The 25,798-nt window shown below is 53.6% G+C and overlaps 1 protein-coding gene across 2 annotated transcripts in view; it reads left to right on the top strand.

Moving 5' to 3' along the window:
• Positions 1–25,798, top strand: part of KNTC1 (kinetochore associated 1) — a 1,031,844-nt gene that overhangs the window by 856,182 nt on the left and 149,864 nt on the right. The window lies entirely within an intron of this gene.

The raw sequence follows: 25,798 nt of genomic DNA, 5'->3' as shown, positions 1-25,798 counted from the left end.
CCCTTCTAGAGGGAGAAGACATGTTGTAACCTACTTACCCGGTTAAAGTTAACCAGAGCCCCAGCATCACAAAATGGATGCTGCTGCCACAGACACGAGTCTGACCTCCTGCTGCTGGGAGTGATCCCGGCAAGGGAGGCTTGGACAATAGGTTTCCTGCCTTGGGAGGTGCGAGCACCACCCCAGACAGGCCTTAGTGTATTGGGGCAGGGAGGGATGAAAAGAATGAGACATGCCTGGGGCACACAAGGTGTCCCGTGCATAGTCCAGTTCAAACCGGTGCTGGGGCACTCCAGCCCCAGTCCTGGCGCGAAACTGGACAAAGGGAAGGGGGTGTAACCACCCCCCTCCCAGGTCCCACCCATCAGGCGTGACCTAGCAGGTAACCCAGCCCCCCAGATTAGTATAAGAGTGGTAGCTGGGCCCCAGGAGATTAGATTATCCTGAATCTGCAACTTGAACAGAAACTCTAGACCTTCGACATTCGACGAAAGAAGAAGACTGAAGAATCTCCCTTGTGGCCAAGGAGTGGCTACCCTGTGCAAACAGGCACCATCAAGAGACTACCCTTTGCTTTGCTGAAGTTCTACGAGGGACCGACTGCAGAGCCCGACCAGAGCCTTGACTTCCAGACTTCTCTGACCCTGATCCACATCCACAGCCGAGCTGAGATCCGTGGAGGCGACGAGAGACGTGGGACCGGCTACCTGGGAAAAGTGGCTAGTATCTTCAAGCGCAGCTTCTGAGGCACCCTCGAAGTTGTGCACCGGGGATTGAGAAGCCCCAACCCCAAGCACCATCTGCACCGAAGATCAGCCCCCCATACTCCACGAGTCCTGCGTGGGGCCCTTCTGCATTTTCCTGCTTGCCGCGTCTGTCCGGTTGCTTGCCCGTTGGCTAGTGGCCTTTGTGACGACGCATCCTGAAATCTTCAGCGCTGGTTGGCTCCTCCAGACTGGCTCCCGCTTCCTTGCAAAGGAGAAGCACCCCAGACCTTCCTGGTCTGCACCAGAAGCAAGTCCTCCGTTCTTCGTGGGTTCCGCTTGCCAAGGCTTGGTGAGTCCTAGTTCAACTTCGACACCGCCGACAGCAAGAGCCTTCGTGGGACAGCTCGCCTCCTGGTCCTGGTCGTCCTCGACGTCTCCTGGTCCCCGTGGCTGCAGCGACAAGCTTCACCTTCACCTGCAATCTTCACGACATCACCTGGTTCCTTCCTGGTTCCACGTGGTCACTGGCTAGTAACCTTGACTCTGTCCCTTCTGCTTGCAGGTCTCCTCTCTTCTTGATCCCAGCCTTGGGATCCACCGGACACTCTTCACTGACTGCCTGTCAGCAACTTTCCTTCAGGCATCCATAGAAGTCCACGACGAAACCCGACGCAAGTTCACACCTATGCACCCGCAGCCCGTGGGCTAGGTAACTTGGGTACTTCGGTGCTCACAAGGGTATTGACTATCCTAGGGTCTAGTTTCCGAGTCTCGACTTTCTAGCTATACCAGAAGTGTCCTAAAACTGCTTGTTTCTAACTGCTAGTGATTCTATCGACTTTTACGCATTACGCGTGAGTGTTTCCACTCTGCACCTGAATCCCGTGGGCCTCCCACTTCCTAACTGTTGCTAGTGTAGTGTAGCCCCAGCGATTCCCTAGGCCTAGGCCTATCCTGTTTCCTTAACAGTGGTCCTTATACCACTTTCTTAGTATATGGTTTGCGTGGCCCCTAGGGCCTAACTGTATTACTTACCTGTGTGACTTAATGTATGCTTAACTAAGACTGTGTTGTACTTACCTCTAATCTCATAAAGAGTGCTGAGGGTTTTACTAGAATAAATGCACTTTATTTTATATATATATCTGTTGTGGTGTCCTTTCATTTGGTATTCAAGGGATTATATATGGTATCACAGCTGGCTTCACATGCCATTCAGAGTTTAGCCTAAGACTGCTCTTGTCCATGCTACCACTAGGATAGCTGGTCTATAAGGTTGACTTTACAACCAATCACCATAAGGGTTGTTTGGACTGATATAAGGTGTACACTAGAACTAGTGACATCATACATCAGGCCAACTTCTCACAAACACCCCTTCTGTGCCCACCACAGCCATGGGTGCACTGGGGTCGGGGCCCAACCTAAATCCACTCCCGCTGAGAAAGTAGCAATTCAGCTTACAAAGTAGTTAGTCTTGTTTGTGGCTCAGCTGGCTCGAATTGGGTTTAAATGGAAAAGGTGTTCAGGACACTTAAAATGAGTGCGACACGTCCAGAGCTCAATAAAAAGTGATACGAGACAGTGGTGTCATGTTAAGGAAAATAGGGCACCGCTGATTAAAGTGCACGACGACATCATTCATAAGCCCAAGCAAAGCCAACTCACCCTTCCTGCCTGCCAAAGTCTTTAAACTAATACCATTAAACATGACAACATGCTACCTGCAGATATACGGTGGAAGTGTGATATAAAGTCGTCTAATACAACAGTGAAAAAGTTATCATAACCCGCAGTGGCCAAGCCGTAAAAAGTGACGCGGCCGCACCAAAGTAAAAGAAAACAAGCACGCGAGTCGTGCATGCGTGCGCGCGTGCCCATAAAAAAGGAAAAAGAAAGGAAAAAGGAACAAAAAAGGACGCGAGTGGTGCACGCACGTGCGACGGCAAAAGTCAAAGGAGGCTGGCGAGTGGTGTGCGATGTGCGCGCACCATGACGAGAGAGGATAGCCAGATGGCGCCTCTGCTCGTCATTGTGCGCATAACCGCACGCTCTATGCCAGCCAAAAAGCTGTGGTAGCATTTTCTGACGCCCACTTACTAAAGTCTCGCCAGAGCAGCGCATGCGTTAGCTCTGGCGAGACCTAAAAATGAAACATTTGTCTGTGGGAACCACTGCCTGCTCTAGAAAAGCATTTTCTCTGCCAATCACAAAGCGGAAGGGGTCCACTGAAGACCCCTTTGAGTTTGACTGACTAACCACCTACTTGAAGTAGGCAGTAAACTGTGATAGTTTTGCGACCGCATTCCAGTCGCAAAACAATCATACATCCCCCTGCAACTCGCTGTTAGGATGGGGCGTCCTTGGCACGCCGCTTCCTAATAGCGACCGACAAACTGTGTTTTGCAAGTTGGTAACAGGTTACCGACTCGCAAAATAGGTTTGATACATGCTACAGGCCGTTTTAGCGGACGCAAATGGCCTGATTCACCATTTTCACCTGCTAAACATGGTCGTACCTGTAGCCCTAAATGTTGTCCTTTTCGAATTAATGGTTTTCCCATTTGAACCTATCCATAATGCTTCTTTGCAGCATCTGTCAAGGAAAGCGACTTTTCTGGTGGCCATCACTTCAGCACATAGCGTTAGTGAAATTCAGGCACTAAGCTCTGAAGAGCCGTACAGTTTTTCACAGCAATAGTTATGATGAGAACTCATCCCAGCTTCCTTCCGAAGGTAGTGTCAGACTTCCACATTAATCAAAACATGTCATCACTTAATTTTTTTTCCTAGTTCTTCTACTCCTGCTGAAAGGGCTTTATACGCTCTTGATATGAAAAGGGTTCTGAAGTTCTGCCTAGATAAATCCAATAACATTATGAGGTCAGATTACCTCTTCATTAATTATGGCCCAGTGAGAACAGGTTTGGTATCATCAAAATAGACTATGGGCCTGATTTAGATTTCGACAGATGGGTTTCTCCATCACAAGGGTGATGGATAGCCCATCGGCCAATATATAGTGATAGATTCCTTACCTTAGAAAGTTTTCGTCAGCAGTACCCCTGCGCTCGGTAGGCGTCGTCGTGCGGCTCCACGTACGTCGCTGGCATCGTAGCCGCCGAGATGACGTTGTCGGAGCTACTTAGACGCGCCCTCGAGCCCTCATGTCAGTTCTTTCTTTTTCGGCGTCAGCAAGCGCAGATCCGAGAGAGAGCGGTACTTCTAGTATAACTTTAACTTGGTTTTTGAGTTCTTGTTTCTCTTGTTTTGTCGAGTTCTCGACTCCTGATGCAGTACGGATGCCCAGGTTTAAGTCCTCTAGGGATTGCCGTCGGAACATGTCGGTGGTGGACCCGCACATCGTGTGTCTCTTCTGCTTGGCGCATGCCCATGACCCCGAGGCATGCCCCGATTGTCGGGCCATGGCGCCGAAAGCTTTGCGGGAGCGTTCCCAAAAGTTGTTGGAGGCCCGGCAATCGGTTCCGCGCCGCTCGAGGTCCCGCTCCCGTGGGAGGTCAAGGGACCGGTCGCGGAGCTAACGCCATCACTTGTCGGACTCGGGAACAGGTAAGTCAAGGCGCCATAAAAAGTCAAAGAAGCGACGTCGCTCTTCGTCTTTCCCTCACCGGTCGCGGGACGCCGTGAAGGGGGCGGGTGGTGACTCCCCAGCGGCTCCAGTGGAGTGTCCGTTGTTGCCTGCGGCCTACCCACCTTTCCCGGGTCCGCATGCAACACAGGAAGAATACAGGTATTCCTGTCGGGCATGCGCCGTTCGTTTCCCACGTCGGATCCCTCCGAAACGCCTTTTGGACCCGTGGAGTGGTTCTGCCCCCGTGCCGCCGCCTTTGACCCTGGCTACGCCGGCACGATACCCAGTGGCGCGCCGGCTCCGGCCTCAGCGCCGCCTCCGGTGCCGGCCACGGCGCCGTATCCGGCACCGGACTGCGTCTAACCTGGATTGGTCTATTACCCCCCAATTCCCATTCCAGGTGGGGAGTTTATCCCATTTCCCAGGGCACCTCTTCCTTACCGGCCACTTCCACAGCCGGTGGACGAAGGGGAGTACTGGGAGGGGTCTGAGGACCTTCTCGCAGCTCAATGCGAGGATGAGCCGGATTGGGAGGGTGATATGGAGGGTCCAGGCGATCTGGATTTCTCTCCACACCCTGGCACACTGTCCCCTTCTTCCGTGGCTACGGAGGAGGTTGGGACTTTTTCGGTGGTGTTGCGTAGGGCGGCAGAGGCTCTTAACCTCGAGCTCCCTTCTCTGCCAATCAGGACCAATCTCCTGACTGAGGTGCTGCAGCCAGTGTCCTCCTCGACGGAGCCGCTGCTGCCCTTCAACGACGAGCTTACTGACATCCTGTTGAGCACCTGGAACAAACCTAACATGGGTTCCTGTGGATAAGGGTGTGGCACACAACACCTGACGCCTCAGAGTCTGGTTGTCCAGGCTTCTGCCTCGCCGAGTGCATGCCCTTCTGCTCCTCCGGACCAGGAATCTAAGAAACTGGAGCAGTTTGGGAAAAGGATTTTCACTTCTGCCAGTTCCGGGTTGCGGGGGTGAATACTGCGTGCCTGTTGGGCCGCTATTCACATTCTGTGTGGGACACCGTGGCACAGGTGCTCCCTCAGTGCCCTGTGGAAGCTCGGGCAGTGCTGTCCCAGGCCATTACCGAGGGGAGTGATGCTGCTAAATTTACTATCCGTTGTGGATTTGACACGGCCGATTCCCTCGGCAGGGCACTTTCCACAACGGTGGCGCTCCGCCGTTATGCTTGGCTCAGGACTACGGGCTTCTCCGGGGATGTCCAGAACACTTTGTTGGACATGCCCTTTGATGGCACACGCCTCTTTGGTGACAAGGCGGATAGCACCCTGGAACGCTTTAAGGACTCTCAGGCTACGGCCCAGTCCTTAGGTCTCACCACCACATGCACTCCCTCGGGTCTGCTTTTCGCTCCTTTCAAGATCAGGGTCAAGGCGCCCAAGCGCGTTCCTTTAAGAACCGCCGGACAGCGCAGCTGCAGACTCAGCACAGCCACGGTCGTGGGGCCTGCCGTGGTGGGTCCCGAGGCCAGTGGGCGGGTCAATCCACCACTGCCCCTGCCACCACTGCCTCAAAACCTTCCTAGTCCGGTGTTTCAGGCCCACCAGATGCCAGTGGGCGGCAGGATTCGCCATCACCTCCCCCACTGGCGCACCATTACTTCGGACAGGTGGGTTCTGCAAATAGTCCGAAGGGGCTACTCCCTCCCCTTCGAGTCTACCCCTCCAGCCATGCCACCTCAGTACCACCGCATGTCAGGGGATCTCTAGGCACTTGTCCAGCAGGAAGTTGTGGCCCTCTTGGCCAAGGGTGCCATCGATCGAGTTCCTTTCCCAGAAGTTGATTGTGGTTGTTATTCCCACTACTTTCTGGTGCCCAAGAAGGACAAAAAAGACCTGCATCCTATCTTGGATCTCAGGGACGTCAACCTCTTCCTCCGGAAGGAGAAGTTCAAGATGTTGACGCTAGCTCAGGGCCTGTCTCGACCCTGCAGACTGGCTGGTAGAGTTGGACTTGCAGGACGCTTACATTTCACACCCCCATCATGCCGGCCTACCAGCGTTACCTACGGTTCACGGTAGGCCACGAGCACTTTCACTTTACCGTGCTCCCCTTTGGCCTTACCAGCGCCACTCAGGGGTTTACGAAAGTGATGGCGGTGGTCACAGCTCATCTGCGCAGATCAGGAGTTCCAGTCTTCCTCTATCTCGACGACTGGCTGTTAGTCGGGCTCGCCCCAGGCTGTCGTCTCCCACCTCTAGACTACGGCCGACCTCCTGCATTCGCTAGGATTCTCCATCAACGCACACAAGTCACACCTGACTCCCTTTTAGAAGATCCTCTTCATCGGAGCGGTTCTGGACACCACGCAGTTTCTGGTCTATCCTCCCGAACAGTGAGTCCTCTATCACAGGTTTCGGTCAGGATGACCCTCCAGCTACTGGGCCTGATGGCCTCCTACATCCTGCTGGTGGACCATGCCAGATGGCATATGCGGGCTCAGAAGTGGGACCTGATATTCCAGTGGGCACAACATCAGGGGATCCAGTCCGATAGCGTCCAGATCTCGGAGGGCACTGCACATCAATTGCAGTGGTGGCTCACGTACCACGATTGGGTCAACGGCAGATCCGTCTCATTTCCCCAACCAGAGTTCAAGATGGTGACCGATGCATCACTTCTGGGATGGGCGGCCATATGGGGAAGGCGGAGATCAGAGGCCTCTGGTCTCCGACGGATTCCAGGCTCCACATCAACCTTCTAGAGCTTCGGGCGATTCCTCTTGCACTATAAGCATTCCTTCCCTCTGTCTGTGGAAGAGTAGTTCAGGTGTTCACGGACAACACTACCGCCATGTGGTACTGCAACAAACGAGGCTGGGTGGGTCGTGGACCCCATCACTGAAGCTCCATCTCCACAGATGTGAGGTATTTTCCCAGGGCACTGGCTTGAATGTCCTCGCAATTAGGTCATTTTTGGTCTCCCAACGTAAATCAATAAACTCAAACCGTGAGTTGTAAATAACGTTGATTTATTTTTGGTAGTGTGGTTTTTCATTACCCACACAGCGCACGTCAGTCTTCTTCCTACGTTCTTAATCCACTGGGTGTAATTGGGAATAGTCTGTCATTTGTTTCAAGGCAATAAACAGTTCAGCACACTCATAGCAAACACACCATCGAAGGAGACGCCATAGGCGAACTGAGACGCGGTAAACACTTTCCAGTAGAGCACAGCAGTATGCGCCTAAGGTTAATCTGCCATAGATGAATTTACGGATCTTCTTACCGCCAGCATAAACTTGATATTAGCATGATATGATAACACGGGGCACATTAGGATCGGCACTAACGGGCTTTAAGGCTAACAGAAATGCGGCAAACATCCTTAAAGGCACGTGAGCGTAGTCCTATGCGCATTTTTGATTAAGCAATTTTGTTAATATTTGTTAACTTTTGTTAATCTTCAAATAGACAGAATCATGGACACACGAATCATCCACACACTTCATTAACCAGCATGATACGGTCTTAGAAAAAGAGACGACCGGCACATATTTTTAAGCGGCATGACACGGGCACTAACGAATATCGGGCACCTTGATCATGACATTTAGGACTATCTAATGAGCATGATATGATCACGTCAGGGCACACGTTGTCACTTTAAGCACAATTATAAATGTCATACGGAGATGCCTATAATTGATTTCGAATAATGATCACATGTGGTCCCTCTTGTATATTAAGCGCTGGCTCTAACTATTATCTACAGATTATCCCTTGATGAAGGCCCTACGAGCCGAAATGCATTGTGATTTGTGAAATTTCCACTGGGATATGTGGTGTTGAAACTGCAAAAGAATTTAAATCAACAATGAAAAACCACATTACAAAGAATAAATCAACGTTATTTACAACTCATGGTTTGAGTTTATTGATTAACGTTGGGAGACATACCCTACATCTGTGGAGATGCAGCTTCAGTGATTTTGAAAGCACTCTGGTTCAGTGAGCGAGACCCAGGAGGCACAAAACAGTGATTACATCAGGACTACAAATATCTGGTTGTGCACCGACTAATACCTAACCTAAAAGTCATGAAGCCTATGTCAGGAGGCCCTCCACCTCTGGGCATGGCTAAAACATTAGGGCATAGCCCTGGTGGTTCAACTCCTGACAAGTTCCCTGAACGCCACGGCGGACGAACTCAGCCGCAGGTTCATGATGGATCACGAATGGCGTCTTTACTCGGGGGGTGGTGCAAGGACTCTTTCAACAGTGGATAGAGCCTTGGTTAGATCTATTTGCCACCGAAGAGAACGCGCAATGTCAGCAATTCTGCGCGTTTCCAAGGCGGTGTGAGAAGTTGGCCTGGTATATGCTGTCCACTAGTTATAGTGGGCACCTTGCGCCAGTTCAAACGACCCTTATTGATGATTAGGTTAAAGACCACCTTTATTGAAAGGTATCCTAGTGGTAGCTATGGAGAGCAGCCTTCAGGCAAAGTCTCGAAGGAATGTAAAGCAGCTTGGTTTACCAGATTATAACCTCCTGAATGACCAAATGAAAGGAGAACCACACAAGGTATATATAAAATATATGTATTTATTACTAAACACTCTACTAACCTCTTTATGAGATTAGAGAACAAAGTGCACAATATTAAAGCACTAGAACGACAGTAAATAGCACAATACACAGTGGGCTCCAAGGGGAGACCAAACCATATACTAAGAAAGTGGTATAACAACCACGACTTGACTAGACACAGTGCCTAGAGCACGTAGAATCGCTGGGACCCCAAGGAACCACCCAGGGTAGTGACACAGGGGACCCACGGGGGACGCATGCAGTGTGAGAACACAGGCACGAGCTCCGTACAATTCTATGGGAAAGTCGCGGTTGGAATTTTAAAGATTAAGGACACTTAGGAGAGGACTTCAAGCAAACCCTTTGGAACATAGAAGGTTCTAAAGCCAGCACCCTTGAAAGTACAGAGGTACCCGTGTTACCTATCCCAGGAGAGCCGGGTGCATAGGAGTCAAGTGGTGTCGAAATCGCTTGTTGATTTCAATGGCGTGATGTGAATAAGTGCTGCTGCCGGGAAGATGAGAAGTGTTCGGTGTGATCTAAGCCTGGATCAGAGCTGAGAAGAACCTTAAAGCAGAGGGGACAGAGTCTGGGTCACTTCACAGTGACCAGGGGCACGATAGACGAATGCCCACCAATGTTGGTGTTTCAGGTGAGAAGAGGTTAAGCTTGATTCTGCAGCCACAGGGACCAGGAGACGACGACGACCAAAGTCAGCAGGCGAGCTGTCTAACAAAGGATGTCGAGTGCTGGGGGGTCAGTGTCCGGATTGAACACCAACAAGCCTTGGCAACTGCAAACCACGCGGTCAGAGAAAAGATGCTGCGGTGAGGACCAGCAAGGTCCTGGGGACTCCCCAAGCGATGGAGTGTCAGGGCACGTCTGGAGCAACCAGGAAAGCCCACTTAAAGTCAAAGTTCCCTTCTCAGGGACCCACAGGTCGACGGACCAGGGATTCGCGAAGGGACCTCGAGCTGAATCACAAAATAACAGCCCACGGAACATTCGTGGAGTGTAGGCCAGATATCTTCAGTCGAAATACTGCTCGAGGTCTGGACTACAACTAACCCAAACCACAGCCTCAGGGATCGCCAAAAAGCATATGCTGCTGCAAATGTACACGGTGCCCAGGGGTTCAGGTTGCACGGTCCCCACGAGGGATGCGGGTCTCAGAATTGCTGAGAGCACGGATCAACCTCAGAGACCAAGGAAACCCACCTCCTGTATTGCCGAAATCTTTGGAGTCCTTCAGGAGCTGCGTAGATGCAAACCAGTCAGATGCGTTTCAGGTGCCTGCCTTGCAGGGGAGTAACTCCTTTAATCCAAGGGAGATTCTTCAGTAATCCAATGTAGTGTAGATAGACAACGTACTTGGTTTCTGTAGCAGAGATCTTGATAGACTACTAGCCGCAGATTCCTTCACGTAGAATTATCCCCAGGCGTGAGACTGGACCGGGAACTTTTTGCCACAGCATCCCTGCGTGCCGGGGGCGGGGCGACATCACGCGACTCCGCTCAGGCGTCGTCCGCGTCAGTTTTTTCCTTTTCCGCGTGCAACGCGGATCCGATCCTTGCTACGGGCCTGTTAGGCCCCTTTTCTCTTCCATTTTTTAGTGGAACAGTGTGCGAATGCCTTCGGGCTTTAAGACTTGCACGTCTTGTGGGCATCTTATGTCGTCGACGGACCCTCACCTCATTTGTATGTGGTGTTTGGGGGAGGATCACGGCACCACAGACTGTACGCAGTGCCAACAGTTGCAGCCGAAGTCGCGGCGGGAGTGCCGGATGAAACTTCTCTCGGCGCGTCTCTCCAGGTCGACGTCCTCCCCTCGGTCTGCTTCGACGGACGGCTTCAGACTCTGCCGTGGTCTTCGTCCTCGCCTTTCTCCAATGTCACGTGAGCGTCGCTCCCCGGTGGGTAAGTGTCGCAGTTTGTCGCCGAGGGCTGGTTTCCGGCCTCCCGGGGGCGTGGACTCTCCGTGGGGGATGCGGCCCCGAGTGTCGTCCTATCCACCGTTTCCCGGTGTTGGGGCGTCGAGAGTCCAAATGGAGACATACGCGGCGGCTTTGCAGGCCTCACTGCCGTCTCCTCCTCCTTCCCCTCCTGGGGCGTCGGCAGATCCCTCGCTCTGCGCAGGGTCCTCTGCGGCACCGCCGGTGGCTCCGGCCCCGTCGCCGACTGGTTCGGATCCAGACTTGGAGGATGTGGTGCTCTGCGGCACCTCCTTCAGGCCACGGCGTCTCTGCCTCGCCGCAAACTCCCGCGTGGGTCCCTGTGGTGTCGCAGGAGGTTGCCGGGGCTCGGGTCGCATCCCTGAGCCCCTCTCGGTCCTTTGACAGGGTGGTCCTGTCTAAGGCCGAGGTGACGCCGCTACGGCGCCGGCATCAGCTGGACCTTGCGGAGCCAAGGAGGTCGGTGGACACTCCTCATCCCGCTCAGGGTCGAGGCCGAGGGGAGACCCCTCGTCCCTCTCCGGGCCCCTCTCGTCCCTCCACACAGGTGGCTGCCTCGTCGAAGGGCGAGTCAGAGGTTGAATCATCCCTGGCGCCGCCGCATGGGTTGCCGAGCGATCTTCGCCTCATTCTGGGATGCGGCTGTCAAGGGGCTTCGTGCCACTCCCCTGGCCCGTCTCGTTACCCCGTGCAGGGGGCTGCCTCGGCGGGGGTCGGGTCGGCATCACTCCGGTGCCTCCCTAGGGCCGGTGTGGCTCCAGCTCTACTCCGGTCTCCACTCCGGTCCCCGGTGCGGGGTGACTTGGAGGTCCCTTGTTCGGCGACGCTGGCTGGTGGCGACGTCCTACCTCAGGCAGCGGATTCTATGGCTCCGCGCAGGGGTCGTACCGCGGATTCGTCTTTGGACGCTCCTTCTCCGGAGGCATGCATATTGGTGTCGTCCTCCCCGGAGACTGGCCACCGTGTGGTGTCTTTTTTACCGGCGTCGAAAGGCGGCTCCCCGCCCTTCCTGGGGCAGAGGTGTTCGTCGGAAAGGCGGCAGGTCCCTCATTCTTCGGCTCCTTCTGACTTCCAGGTCTGGCCCTTGCCCGCCACGCTCGGCCTCGTGGACAGCCGCCTTAGTTTGCAGCCGTTGCCCACAGAGGAGCTGGTTTCTCCACCGCGAGGCCCTACGGCGGCGGGTGCGGCCTTCGCTCATGCGGTGTCCACGGCTGTGGGCATCCTGCGCATGGGTGATCCGGTGGCTCACTTTCCGGCGGACCATCTATTGGAGGTCCTCCACCAGGGCTGTGGTGGGAGGGAAATCTTACTTCCCTTTGAAGGTTCGCTCCTTTCTTCCCTGATGGGGGCTTGGAAGCATCCTGCCTCAGGGGACCCGGGTCCTCAGCATCTCCTGCGCCGCGTGACCCGGCGTGTCTTTCCCTTCACCCCTCAGCCGCCAGCCCCCTTTTGGGGACTGCTTTTTCCTCCCTGCCGCCGCTGTTGACTCTGCCGTCCCGAGAGGCCCGCTGGCCTGGACTCTTGGGGACGCAACATGTTCGCCCCCACCATCGCGGCCCTGCGGGCCCTTAACACCTTGTGTCTGATGGCTAGGGCCTCCTCCTTTTTGTGGGACTCGGCGGAATCTCTGGGATCGGCAGCGTCCCAGGAGTCTGGCCTGGTGGACTTACTGCATCATGCATTGGAAGGCCGGGAGCTTGCGGTGTTTAGTCTCCGCCCCGCTCTGGACATCTCGGAGGTGCTGGGCCGGGCCATGGCTTCCTCAGTCGCTCTCCGTCGCCATGCTTGACTGCGGGACGGAGTATTCCCTGAGAATATTCGGGAGTGACTCATCGACCTTCCGTTTGGCAGCCTGTTGTTTCAAGCCCCGGCCGACACTGCCATCCAAAGGCTCTTGGCAGGGCTCCGTCCCCCTTCTCCTCCGCCTTCTCCTCCTCCGTCCCCTCCTCAGTGACTTCTGAGTTGGGTTGATTCTGGGCCTTCTTAGGCCGGCTGTTCTGACTGTGCAGTGTGTTATCTCGCCGTTTACGTCCTTCCTTGGGACTTTGGCATTGTTGGCTGCTGGACGGCCCTTGTGTTGATTGTGTGTGGTTCTGCAGGAGTTGTTGCACAAACTTGGCTCTAAGATTGGGTCTTCTGCTTTGTTTGGGCTGCTTGTCAAGCCTTCAGCGGGGGTGTTTCTTTCCCCGTGGTTCTTTTGTTTTTTCCTCTGCGGCGGAAGTTCTTCCAAAGAGGGTTCCCATATCTTGGGACTTAACGTACCCTATGTGGGGTAGTGGTAGCTGTCATATGGCTTGCGCTCTGCTAGAGGGTTCTGGTTGCCTTCGGGTGCCTGTTCTCCATGGCGTTTAGGTAGGTTGCTTTTGCTTCCTGAGGTCGTGCGCGCGGCCACTCGTAGGGGATGATCCTGTGTTCTCCCTTGCTAGGCGTCGCCTACTCGGACTTCCTGGGGCCTCGGGCTGTTGTTCTTGCTTCAGGCTTTGACTGCCAGCACTGCTCTGGCTGGCAGGCTGCTTTCCAGCTGGAGTGGGTTCACCTTCTTTTCCCTAGTTTCCTTTGGTCCTCTAGGCTTCTTCTTCTTCTTCCGCTTTCCTGTCTTGGCATTGGGCGGAAGCTGTGTTGCCTTGTGAGGGGAGTGGGGTGCTTCGGCCTCTCAGTCCTTGCCCTTGGTTCCTCTGCTGTGAGTGTACGGGCCTCTTCAGCCTTCTTTTCCTCCTACAAAAACAACAATTCCTTTGGTATTTGCTTTCTTTTCCTCCTACATCCTCTTGGGGTTGGTGGGGTTCTGCTGTTAGGGGTTCCCTTGGCCTGGCAGGGGCGAGGTTCTACCTGGTCCACAGCTCTGGTCTCCTGTGGCGCCCTCTTTGTTCTGCTTTGGCTGGTGGGCTCCTTTCGCAGACCCTCCTTTCCAGGGGGTGTTGCTAGGGTATCTATTCTACGTGAAGGAATCTGCAGCTAGTAGTCTCTATCAGATGTACAAGTTATTTACCTTCGGTAACGATGTATCTGGTAGGGACGATTCTAGACGCAGATTCCTGAACGGGCCGCCCTTCCTCCCCTATTCTGCGAGAACCCTTGGGTTGGTCTTCGGTACTCGCCTCCCGGTGGGGGGCTGTGTCTCCTGTGAGTGCCTTCCTTGTTCTTGCTGGTGACTCCATCTGGGGGCTGTTCATTCCTTCTTTGGTCCATGGAGGATGGGGTTCCGGTGCTCCGGTGCCCTGCTGCTCTGGGTTTTGGGGGGATTGCTTTCTATCCCTGTCCTCCCTCCCCTCCCTTCCTTCTATTGCTATCCTCTGATTAAGGGTCATCTGGCCTTGTCTTGCCCTTGTCCCTTGTGGGTGGTTGCCCCCTAGGTTGGGGTGGCCTGGAGGTTTGTTGTCCCTGTCTGTATTGGGACTGGTCCCATTCCTTGCTCAGGATGGGGGGGTGGGTGGGCTTCCTACGTGTGCCATGACTTTTACGCCTGTTCTTGCCTCCGGGGCACAGGGATGGGAGGTTGTCTATGTGCTGGCAGGGTGACTGCGCAGGTTTCTGCTTGTTCTTCTTCTTTCTTCTTTCCCTGCCCTTGGGTTCTGCGGTGTTGGCACTACCCTGGTGGTGGTGTTAGTCACTCTTTCTTTCCAATTTTTCTGCTCTTCGCACACTGTTGTCATGCTTCCACAGTTTCTATCTGGTGGTTCCGCGTTGTGGTGCGGAAAAGTTCTCTGAAGAAAACTGACAGCGCGCCGGGCGGGTCTTATGTGACCTCGCTGATGTCGCGTACGTGGACGACGCCTAGGCGGAGTAGCGTGATGTCGCCCCGCCCCCGGCGCGCAGGGATGCTGTGGCAAAAAGTTTCCGGATCCAGTCTCACTCCTGGGGATAGTTCTACGTGAAGGAATCTGCGGCTAGAATCGTCTCTACCAGGTACATCGTTACCGAAGGTAAGTAACTCGTACTTTCGTCCACGTAAATCTAAAATCCTATAGCCAGGGGTTCCTACTTTATACTCATAGAAGGGGTGGGACAAACTCTGGGGACCCACCTATGGGAGGGTCAGGACAGAGGGGTGGCTACACCCATGTCCTTTGTCCAATTTCGCGCCAGAGCAGGAGCAAATGGCTCCTGCAACGGGTTTTTGCTGGACTATGCACAGGGACATCAAATGTGCCCCCAGTGCAGACATCAAAGCACTCTCAAGAGTGCACCCATGCAGCCCCAATACACTAAATCCTGTCTGGGAGATGGTCACACCTCTCTGTGACAGGAAACCTATTGTCCAGCCTCCCCTGCCGGAGTTTTGTCCAGCAGCAGGAGGTCAGACACGGGTCTGTGGCTGGCAGCATCCATTTTGTGATGTCAGGGTTCTGTGAAGCTGGTACTGGGTGTACTGGTGTTATCCTATTTATCCCTCTAGTAGGGTGGAATCATACCTCCCACACCAGTTACTGGTATGAAGGTATGATTCCAGGGTGTTTGACACCAAACACAACATGTTTCCATGCAGCCGTTTTAAAGTTAGTGTTTACCGTGAGGTTATAATGCACTTAAGTATATATGGTTGGCTGCATCACAAACAACCCCGGAATATAGGTTCTGAAGGCTGCAGAGTAGCTCTGGTCATGCATGGGCACCCTCTCACATCAAAACCCAGCACCCTGTCTTCAGGATTGATAAGGCCTGCCATAGGGGTGACTGATACGTTTATATGTGCAGTGATAAGGATCGATATAGTGTACCTATATCTAAGTAAGGGGTGCATGCAGCACCTTACACAGGTTGCTGTAGCAGACCTGTTGTGCTATTTTGAATGGTCTCCCAGGGGTGGCATTATACATGCAGCAGCCCTTAAGAGGCCTCTGGGGTACCTATGCCCTGGGTACATAGTATATTTATTTATTTATTTAAGCAATTTATTGAGCGCGCAAATACCCGAGGGTGTCTCGGCGCTATAGGACAGCTTAAATGGACAGAAAGGAGAGGAGGAATATATAATACAATTCTCAGTCTCACCTTACTGCGTTTAAGTATACCATATACATGGGACTGATAAGGGTACCCCAGAATCCAATCTGGAGTGTACCTAAAGTACATGAACAACCAAATGTGATAGAGACATCTAGCCGCATATTCCTTAACTTAGAATTATCCCCAGGTGTCAGACTGGATCCGGAATTTTTATTGCAGCAGCAGCACCTCTGCGCACCGGGGGACGGTACCACATGACCCCACCCTGACGTCGTCCACGGACGTGACGTCAGCGAGGTCATATAAGTCCCTCCCGGCGCGCTGACGTCAGTTTCCTTCTTTTCCGCGTACAACGCTGATCCGGAGTAAGCGGTTCCTCTGGTCTGTTTTCAGGCCCCTTTTGACGCTTTGCACCTGGAACAGTGTGCGATGCCTTCGGGCTTTGACCTGTGCCTCCTGTTAGCGGCAAATGTCCGCGACAGACCCACATCTTATCTGCATGTGGTGTCTGGGCGAACACCACAACTCAACGGATTGCGATGCCTGCCAACAACTCAAGCCGAAGTCCCGGCGGGAGCGCCGGATGAAGCTACTTTTGACTCACCTGTCGCAGTCGGAATCATCACGGCCCCCGGCCTCCTCATCGGTGGCAGGTCCCGGTGGCAGTGGGTTCCGTTTGCAGCATCGGTCGCCGTCTGGTTTCCGTGTGTGTCGCTCGCCCGTTCCTTGTAAGTCCTGGCGCCTGTCGCCAAGGTCCTCGACCTCCCTTCCTCCTGTTGTAGGAGGCACTAGTTCCCATACTTCTTCGGACGTGCGCCCCGAGGGTCTGCCCTCCCCTATCCGCCATTTCCTGGCGCGGGGGCGACTGAGACCCAGATGGCGGCTTATGCCGCGGCCCTGCAGGCCTCCCTTGGGCCCCCTCCTCTCCCTGGGGCGTCCTCGGACACCCCGCTGCGTGCGGGGTCTCCAGTGAACTCGACGGTGGGTTCGCCCCTGCCACCGACTGCGCCCCGTGCCTCTAGGTATGATGGAAGTATGGCGACGTCCGGGCATGGTTCGGCTGGGTCCCCCTCTTCGGCCCATATCATCCCTAACGTGGTGCATAGTCCTGTGGGCCTCCCTGTGGCTTTGCAGGTGGTTGCTGGTACTCGCAGCTCCTCTCCGAGTCCCACTCGGCCCTCCGGACAGACAGCTGTCTCTTCGGAGGCTGAGCCGGCGCCGGTCCGTCGCCATAGACATGCCTCCCTGGCTCCGGCTCCGTTCCTTACTTAGGAGTCGGAGCCTGTTTTGGTTGAGACTGAGTCGGCACCAGTCCAGCGCCGTAGATGTGCTTCCTGGTTCCGGCTCCGTTCCTTACTTCGGAACCGGAGCCTATTGTGGTGGAGGCCGAGTTGGCGCCGGAAGAGGCCGAGTACGCGCCGGCCGAGGACGCCCTGGCGCCGCCTCGACGCCGGATCATCGACTTTGGCATCGCCCCCGACGTCCGTCGACGCCGGATCCGTCCTTGCCTCGTCCCCCCCTTGGAGTTTGTGGCTCCGGCGGATTCTCTGCCTCCTCAAGAGCCCCTTCAGGACCCTCATTCGTCCATGGGGCTTCCTCCCTTTGGACATTGGTCTGCTCCTCCTTTCATCGGACAATCCCCTTGGAGTGGGTGGCTCAGCTTACAGCCCTCACCCACGGATGAGTTACTGTCCCCTTCTCGGAGGGCTACCGAGGCTGGCGTTGCATTTCTGAGGGTTGTTTCCATGGCCGCACGCATTCTGCATATGCAGCCCCCTTCAGTTCCCCTGCCTGTTGACCCCCTGTTGGAGGTTCTCCACCAAGGGTCGGGGGATGTAGAGCCGCTTCTGCCTTTCGAAGCCTCCCTTTGATGCCCTTCTGGGGACCTGGGCTTGGGTGATCCGGTGGCTCGTTCCAACATGCACCACCACCTCCCTACCCCAAACGATCCGGTTTGCTTGTTTGTTCATACGGACGTTCAGGGGCTTGTTCTGCAGACTGCCTTTCCTTCTTTGCCCCCGCTATTGCTTTCTCCCTCCCGGGAGTCTACATTGCTGGTGTCGTAATATTTTCGCCTACACTAGCCTCTTTGCTCCCTCAATACAGTGTGTGTGTTGGCTCAGGCTAATTCTGCCCTTTGGGACTCTGCCGAGTCTCTTCAACCTCTGAGAGCGCTCGTGCTGACCTCCTCCGTAAAGTCCGTGATGGACGTGACCTGGCAGAATTTATTATCCGGTCGGCCCTGGATACCTCAGACTCCTTAGGCCGGGCTATGGACTGTTCTGTTTCACTACGACAACATGTTTGATTGTGGGATGGCGTCCTCCCGGAGAATATTCGGGAGCGCCTTGTTGACCTGCCTTTTAATGGGGTCCTTTTGTTTAATACCCACGCCGACTCAGCGGTTCAGCGCCTCCTTGTGGGCTTGCGCCCCCCCATCATATGCCTGTACTTGGCAGGTCTCAGGTCTTCCTATCCTGGGATGGTTACCCCCCCCCCCTTTCTTTTTGCAACTTTCATTCAGCATCTACACGTTGGACACTGCGTTTTGGGCTGACAGTAAGCCGACTGTGGCGGTGTTCCACACGTTGTTCGTGTCTTGACCTCTGACTGTGGTTTACCCTAAGAGGTGTTCCCCTGTTTTTTCTTACGTGTGTGTGATATACCCCAGGTGGGGTACCTGTATGCTATTGTGTAGCTCTGCTCCGCGCCAGGCGGGCGTGGAGGATCCTTTGGGCTCCCCCGTCTCCTGGCGTCATTATCTTACCGTTTGGGCGGTTTTCCGTGTTGTGCCTTCTGGCACTGCCTCTCACATGCCACAGGTCTTGCCCTGCTTGCGCCTAGTGTGTGTGTGTTTCATGCTCCTGTTCTAGAGGTTTTTTCTTGTTACTAACTCTTTTCAGTGTGTTTCAACACGCTTCTTCCGAGGCCGCCACCCTGCCACTGGTGCATTATGCGGGTTCCTGTTATGGCGCTCGCTGCTGCGTTGGTCTCGTGGCTCGCCCTTTCTATATATACCCGCATGTTCCTGACCACTGGGTACCCTTTTTATACGCCTCCGCCTATCTTCGCTCTGCGAGGTCTGGTCCTGTATCCCCGTTTTTCGGGGAGCAGTTGGGTGCCTTGTCCTCAGGTTTGCCATCGTTCTGCACGGCAGCGTTTTCCTTTGCACGTGTTATAGTACACTTCGGTGCCTTTTCATGCTGCTTCGGCAACAATGGTTCACATGGTTCCGCTCCCTGGGGTGAGCCTCCTCTTCTGGATGCTCTTCTTCTTGGGGGTCTTGTCTGTCCCGTTCATGTACTAAACAGTCCCTCTCTTCTGTGGCGGTGCATTTCTCCTCCCGGTCGGAGGTGGTGGTTCCGGGATCTGATCTCCACAGCTCTGCGTGCACTTATTCAAAGTTCCTGTAGGCACCTTCTGTGAGAAGTTGGCCTGATATATAGTGCTCACTATTCTAGTGATCACTGTGTATCATACCAAACGACCCTTATTGATGATTGGTTGTAAGTCAACCTGATAGACCAGCTATCCTAGTAGCATGGACAAGAGCAGTCTTTAAGCTAAACTCTAGAGGGCGTGTTAAGCCAGCTGTTTTACCATCACATTTACCCCTTGAACACCAAGTGAAAGGACACCACACAAGTTGTTATTAAAATAAAGGATATTTATTTATAACAAGACTACCCTGGCTCTTTATGAGTCAGGGAGCTAAGCACAATACAAAACTCTTAAGGAAATACTTCAAGTTGCACAATTTACACAAATGCCCGAGGGGCACGAAAAACCATATACACTAAAAGTGGAATGCGAAATGCTAGCAGGTGAGTAACCAGATCCAGAGGCTTCAGGATCGCTAGGACTACACTACCGAACTCTAAGGTTAGGAGCAGGAGGCCTAGGGAGATCGGGTGCAGTGTGTGCACTCTCACGCGGGATGCGGGAAGAAGTCTATGGATGCTAGCGTTTCTAAAGTTACTGTTTTCGGACGAATCCGACCAGCTAGACTGAAAACGAAAAAGGATCTGGACACTTCGATAGTGAACCTACGTTGGAGCACCGAAATGCTCGGGTTACCTAGCCCAGGGGCTGCGGCTGCATAGGGTTCAAAAGACGTCGGGAATCCTCGTTGAAGTCAATGGAGCCTGAAAGAAGTAGTTGCTGGCAGGTGACCAGTGAAGATTATTCGGAGGGATCCAAGCCTGGATCGATGCTGGAGATGACCTGAAAGCAGAGGGGACTCAGTTCTTAATCACTAGCCAGTGATTGTGTGGGCACCGGGATGGCACCGGAGGAAGTCACCTCGGCCAGGTGAGTGGGCGACGCTGGACTCTGCTGTCCCTCGGACCAGGAGGCGTTGTCGGCGACCAGGCTGGCGGGGCGAGCTGTCCCACGAAGGTGTCTGTTGTCGGCGATGCTGGGTCCAGGATTGGAGCAACAAGCCTTGGCAAAGGCAAGCCCACGCGGTGGAGTCAAGATGGCGTCTGGAGTGGATCAGGAGGGTCCGGGGTGCTCCTCTGTTGGAGGGGAGCAAGGGCCAGTCTGGAGCAACCAGACCAGCGGGTAAAACGTCGTGGTGCATCGTAAGGAGGGCCACTAGCCAACGGCAAGTGACCGGACAACGCGGTGAGCAGCAAAGAGCAGAAGGGCCCCCACGGAGTTCTCGTGGATGCTGGGGGGGGCTGGACTTCGGTGCTGGGGCTGCTCAGGGTTAGGGCTTCTCAAACCCCAAAAAGCACTCACTCGAGGATCCCTCGGCGGTCGTGCTGGATAAGCGTCGTGCAGTTTCAGAAGATGGCCGGTCCCGCAGGTCTCGTCACACCCACGAATCTCAGCTGGGCTGATGATGCAGGTAGAGGTCAGAGGTGGCAGGGAATCCGGGTCTCGTCGAGCTTGGTCAGTCTTGATCCGGAGGACAGACGTACAGCAAACCGCAAGCGCTTAGGTGGTGCCTGCTGGTGCAGGTTGGCTACTCCTTAGCCACAAGGGAGAGTCTTCAGAATAGTCAAGAGTTCCTTTCGTGGAAAGTAGTTCAAGATTTAGAATGATCCAATTTGGGAAGGGGGCCCGCTCCTACCTTTATTCTAAGAAAAGGGGCTGGCCTGTGACTAGGTCCTGCCTATGGGTGGGACCAGGAGGGGGGTGGTTACACCCCTCTCCTTTGTCCGGTCTCTTCCCAGCTCAGGGGCTGGGGTGCCCCTGGAACTGGTTTGAGCCGGCCTATGCACAGTGGGCACCGGGGTGCCACTTGCAGTCACCTTCCTCTCAGCCCTGCCTACCTGGGATACACAAAATCCTGTCTGGGATGGTGCTAGCACCGCCCCTGACAGGAAACCCTTTGTCCAAGCTCTCCTTGCTGGAAGGACTCCCAGCAGCAGGAGGTCAAACTTGTGTCTGTGGTGGCGGCATCCATTTTGTGATGCTGAGGCTCGAGTTAATTTTAACCGGGGTTCACAGTTACATACATGTCGTGTCCCTCTAGAAGGGTGGAATGCTAACCCCGTCGCCAGAATTGGCGAGGGGTTAGTATTCCAATTCGTATGACACCTTACTCGACATGTTTTGATAATGCGATACCAAAGTTAGCAAATAACCGCGAGGATTATAGTGCACTTAAGAGTATATGGTACGCGTTATCCTGGAACAGCTATTAGGACTTGGTTCCGCAAGCTGCAGACGGGCTCAGCTCATGCCAGAGCACCATCTCACATAATTCCAAGCACTCTGCCTTCAGGATTGGTAAGGCCTGCCAGAGGAGTGGCTGATAGGAATACATGTGTCCATTTTAGGGTTAGATATAGGAATACTATATCTAAAGCATAGGGTGATTACACCACCTTGCCCCAGCCGTCGTGCAGCCAGTTGTGTCAGATTTGGGTGGCCAGCCAGGGGTGGCATAATACATGCTGCAGCCCCTGGTAGGCCCTGGGTACACCTATGCCCTGGATACCTAAGGTATGCTGATACAGGGGCTGATAAGGTGGCCCAGCTCCAATTAGTAAATGCACCTAAGGTACATGTGTGTCAATTTAGAGAGAGAACAGGTAGTCTGTGGGTCTGATTAGCAGGCCCACAGCCAGGGAAAGTCGTAAACCAATGAAGCAAAAAGCAAAAATCTGGGGTGATCATAGGATTGCAGACCCTACTCTCCTACACCTTCTGTGCCTCGGATGACACACCCTTCGGATGTGTCTTTTTTCCTTCGGGTGTCACCCTTATTAGTGTTTGGTGTGCCTGCGGGACAGTTCCTCTTCTGAGGGTCGTCCAGGGTGCTGCGCCCTGCATCTGTTTCCCTTTGGGTGCGTTCTTCCCCTTGGCCTTCAAGTTGCCTTGTTGGGCAGTCCCGTACTCGTCTTACCTACGCTTTCTTGTGACTGAGTTTTGCACTTGGCGTGTCTTATGTTTCACGCCTGTGCTTCTGGGACGTTGCTCAGTTCCTGCCTCTTGCCCTTCGCCTCCTGGCTGCTGCCTCTCCGGCCTCCCTTGTGTAGGGCCGGCGGGTATGCTCTGATTATGTCACTCCATATTGTCCTCTAGATCTTGGTTGGTGCCAACATGGCGCACCATTGGGCTTTGGGAGTAATCTTCTTCCTACCTTCATTATGAACTCTCTCTTCCGTTCTGGATTATGGCTTAGTGCCGTTATTCCATCCCGTATTCACACGGGTGTGGTCTCGCGCCCTTTGGGTCGTCTTGTGGTGCCTTTGCCTCCCATTGTCTTTTGCTCTTCCGAGCTGCTTGGTCTGCTGATTGGCTGCACCGCCACAGCTTTCCTCATAGTCCGTTACCCTGTTGCCGGCTCAGTGCTCTCGGTCACTTTTTGTTGTTCTGTCCCAGACCCACCTCCCCCCTTGGGGTATGGCTGTGGTATCTATTCTAAGTTAAGGAATCTGCGGCTAGATGTCTCTATCAGATGTACAAGTTACTTACCTTCATTAACGATGTATCTGGTAGAGACGTTGTCTAGCCGCAGATTCCTTAACGCCCACCCATCCTCCCCGTTCTGCGAGGACCTTTCCTAGTGGAAAGGTCCTCGACCTTGCCTCCTTTCAGTTGGCACTGGTCTTCATCCAGACCCTCTCAGTCTTTGCCTTCTGCAGCCGCCTCCCTCTGGGTGGCTTCTCTTCCGATGGAGCGGTGCTTTTTGCTTCTCCTTCACAGGGGATTTATTTCACCTTTTCTCTGTATTCCTCCACTCTGGTCCTTCCAAAGTGGGGGTCTTCTCCTATTCTTTCCCTCCCTCCCGCCTCCTCCATCGGTTTAGGGTTTCTTGTCTCCCCTGTAGTCGCCTTCTTTGGGATCTGTTGGGCTGTGCCTTGGCCCTTCAATCTCTACAGGCGAAAGCGCCATTCCTTGTAATGTCATCTCGCAGTGGATTTTTGTTCTTCCTGTTCCTTGTTGGCCGGCACAGTTCTGCGTTGTAATGGCAGTCTTTCTGTTGTCCTTCGGGACGTTCTTCCCTTGTTACTTAGCCTCTGGGGAGGGTCTCCGCTTCGCTTTGTGGGGTTTGTTTCTCAGAGCGATGCTCTGCCTTTACTTCTTGGTCTATTGGTATACAGTGTCTGACACTGTCCTTTAGGATGATGTTATGCATCATCCGATTTCTTTGTTCTACGGATTTTTCCTTCTTCGAACACTGTTCCCGTACTTTCCCAGTTTTGTTGCTCGCTCCGCATTGTGCTGCAGAAAAGTTTCTCCGAAGAAAACTGACGTCAGCGCCTCGGGAGGGACTTATATGACCTCGCTGACGTCACATCCGTGGACGACGTCAGGGCGGGGTCATGTGGCGCCGTCCCCCGGTGTGCAGAGGTGCTCCTGCAAAAAAAATTCCAGATCCAGTCTGACACCTGGGGATAATTCTAAGTTAAGGAATCTGCGGCTAGACAACGTCTCTACCAGATACATCGTTACCGAAGGTAAGTAACTCATACTTTAGGGAGAAAGCAGATAGACTGGGGTCCTGATTAGCAGGATCCCAGTCAAACTAAGTTGAAAACCAGCAAAACACCAGGATAAAAGTGGGGGTAACCATGCAGTCAGATTCCACCTTCCTACAGGCTTGCGGTCTTCTATACGCCTTTCCGCCTATGCCACATCTGCCCAGAGTGCTAACGATCAAGCGTGACTGGCCCCAAGTCATTCTTGTGGCTCCGGATTGGGCACAAAGTCTGGTATCCCGAGCTGCTATACATGGCCATCGATCCTCCGATCAAACTGCCTCTTCGGGAGGATCTTCTGTCGCAGGAGCAGGGGACGGTCCTCCACCCGAATCGGTCCAGCCTCCACCTTCTTGCGTGGAGATTTAGTGGCTCCCGAAGTCTGTGATGTTAACAGGGCAGCCAGCCGTCCCTCCACTAAGAAGGTATACGCCTGGAACAGATTTGTGGCATGGTGTGCAGCAAAAGCTGTGGATCCCCTTTCTGCCCCTCTTTCTGAGGTTCTCTTGTTCCTCCTTTCTTTGGCCCAGCAGGGCTCTGCTCTGGGCACTATAAAGGGCTACCTGTGGGCCACTTCGCCCTTTCTTAGGCTTCCTAATCAGCCTTTTCTTTTCAAGTCCCATGTTGTAAATCGCTTCCTTAAGGGCATTACTCATCTTTTTCCTCCTCTTCCCTTCGTAATGCCCCAGTGGGACTTGAACTTGGTTCTTACGTATCTTATGTGCGCCTCCTTTGAGCTGCTACATAACTGTCCTCTCAGGCTTCTGACTTTAAAAACTGCCTTTCTGGTGGCCATCACCTCTGCACACAGGGTGAGTGAGCTCCAAGCTCTTTCTTCAAAGCCTCCTTTTCTGACTGTCCATCCGGACAAGGTTGTCCTTAGAAACCCATCCATCCTTCCTTTCCAAAGTGGTTACTCCTTTCCATATTGGACAGACCATCACTTTGCCCACCTTCTTTCCGCCTCCGCATCCTTCCAAAGAGGAAGAGAGGCTCACACCGTCTGGATCCAAAACGTGCCCTTTCATTTTATTTGGATCGCACAAAGCAATTCCGGGTGGATAACCAGCTCTTTGTTGGCTACGTGGGCGCCAAAAAAGGTCGGGTCATGCATAAATGGACGATCTCTAGATGGGTAGTTTTGTGCATTGAGTTTTGCTACTCCTTGGCAAAGAAGGAGCATCCAGTGGGGCTACGCGCCCATTCCACGAGGGCAAACGCAGCTACCACTGCTTTAGGATGTGGAGTTCCCCTCAATGACATCTGTCAGACAGCTACGTGGGCATCGCTGCACACATTCACTAGACACTACTGCCTGGACAGCCATGTCCGGAGAGACTGCTTCTTTGGCCGTTCTGTTCTCCAGGATTTTCTGGTGTGAACTTGGTTCGCAGACTCCGGGGCTGGTATTGCTCGGGTATCTATTCTAAAGTAGGGAATCTATAACTAACTGTTTGTGTCAGATGAACATGTTACTTACCTTCGGTAACGATATATCTGTAAGAAGCATAGGTTAGTTATAGATTCCTTACCGCCCCAACCATCCTCCCCGTTCTGCGAACTAACTTCTAGGGATAGGGACTCCCTTCCAGGGCCCTAGTTGTGTGCACCAGTGGTCAGTGTCTTGCATGGCTCTGCGCTTCTGGCATGGAAAGTCGTGTCAGAACTGACGTCAGCATGCAGGGGCAGCATCAATGTAGACAACGCAACATAATCCCTAGCGACCACGACGCCGGATGTGGAGTCGATCAACGTCACCTACCGACGCGCAGGGGTACTACTACAGAAAAATTCTCCAGATCCAGTCTGATGCGTGGGGAAAATTCTAAGGTAAGGAATCTATGACTAATGTATGTCTCTTACAGATACATTGTTGCTGAAGGTAAGTAACTTGTTCTACTGGTAAGCAATTTTCACTTTGCGGTGTTCTCTGGGGCTAAGAAAGACAAGGCAGTGCAGAAAAGGACTTTGTCCACTTGGATAGTCCTCTGCATTAGGATATGCTATGTACTAGCCATGATGCAGCCTCCAGAAGGACTGCGGGTCTATTCCACCAGGACCAAGGCTGCTACCACTCCACTTGGCGTTACTGCATACGGTCACAAAGCG

The sequence above is a fragment of the Triturus cristatus genome, chromosome 11 (assembly GCF_964204655.1).
Source record: "Triturus cristatus chromosome 11, aTriCri1.1, whole genome shotgun sequence".
NCBI lineage: Eukaryota > Metazoa > Chordata > Amphibia > Caudata > Salamandridae > Triturus > Triturus cristatus.
Note: the sequence above shows the minus strand (reverse complement) of the source record. Positions and strands in the feature narration are given on the sequence as shown.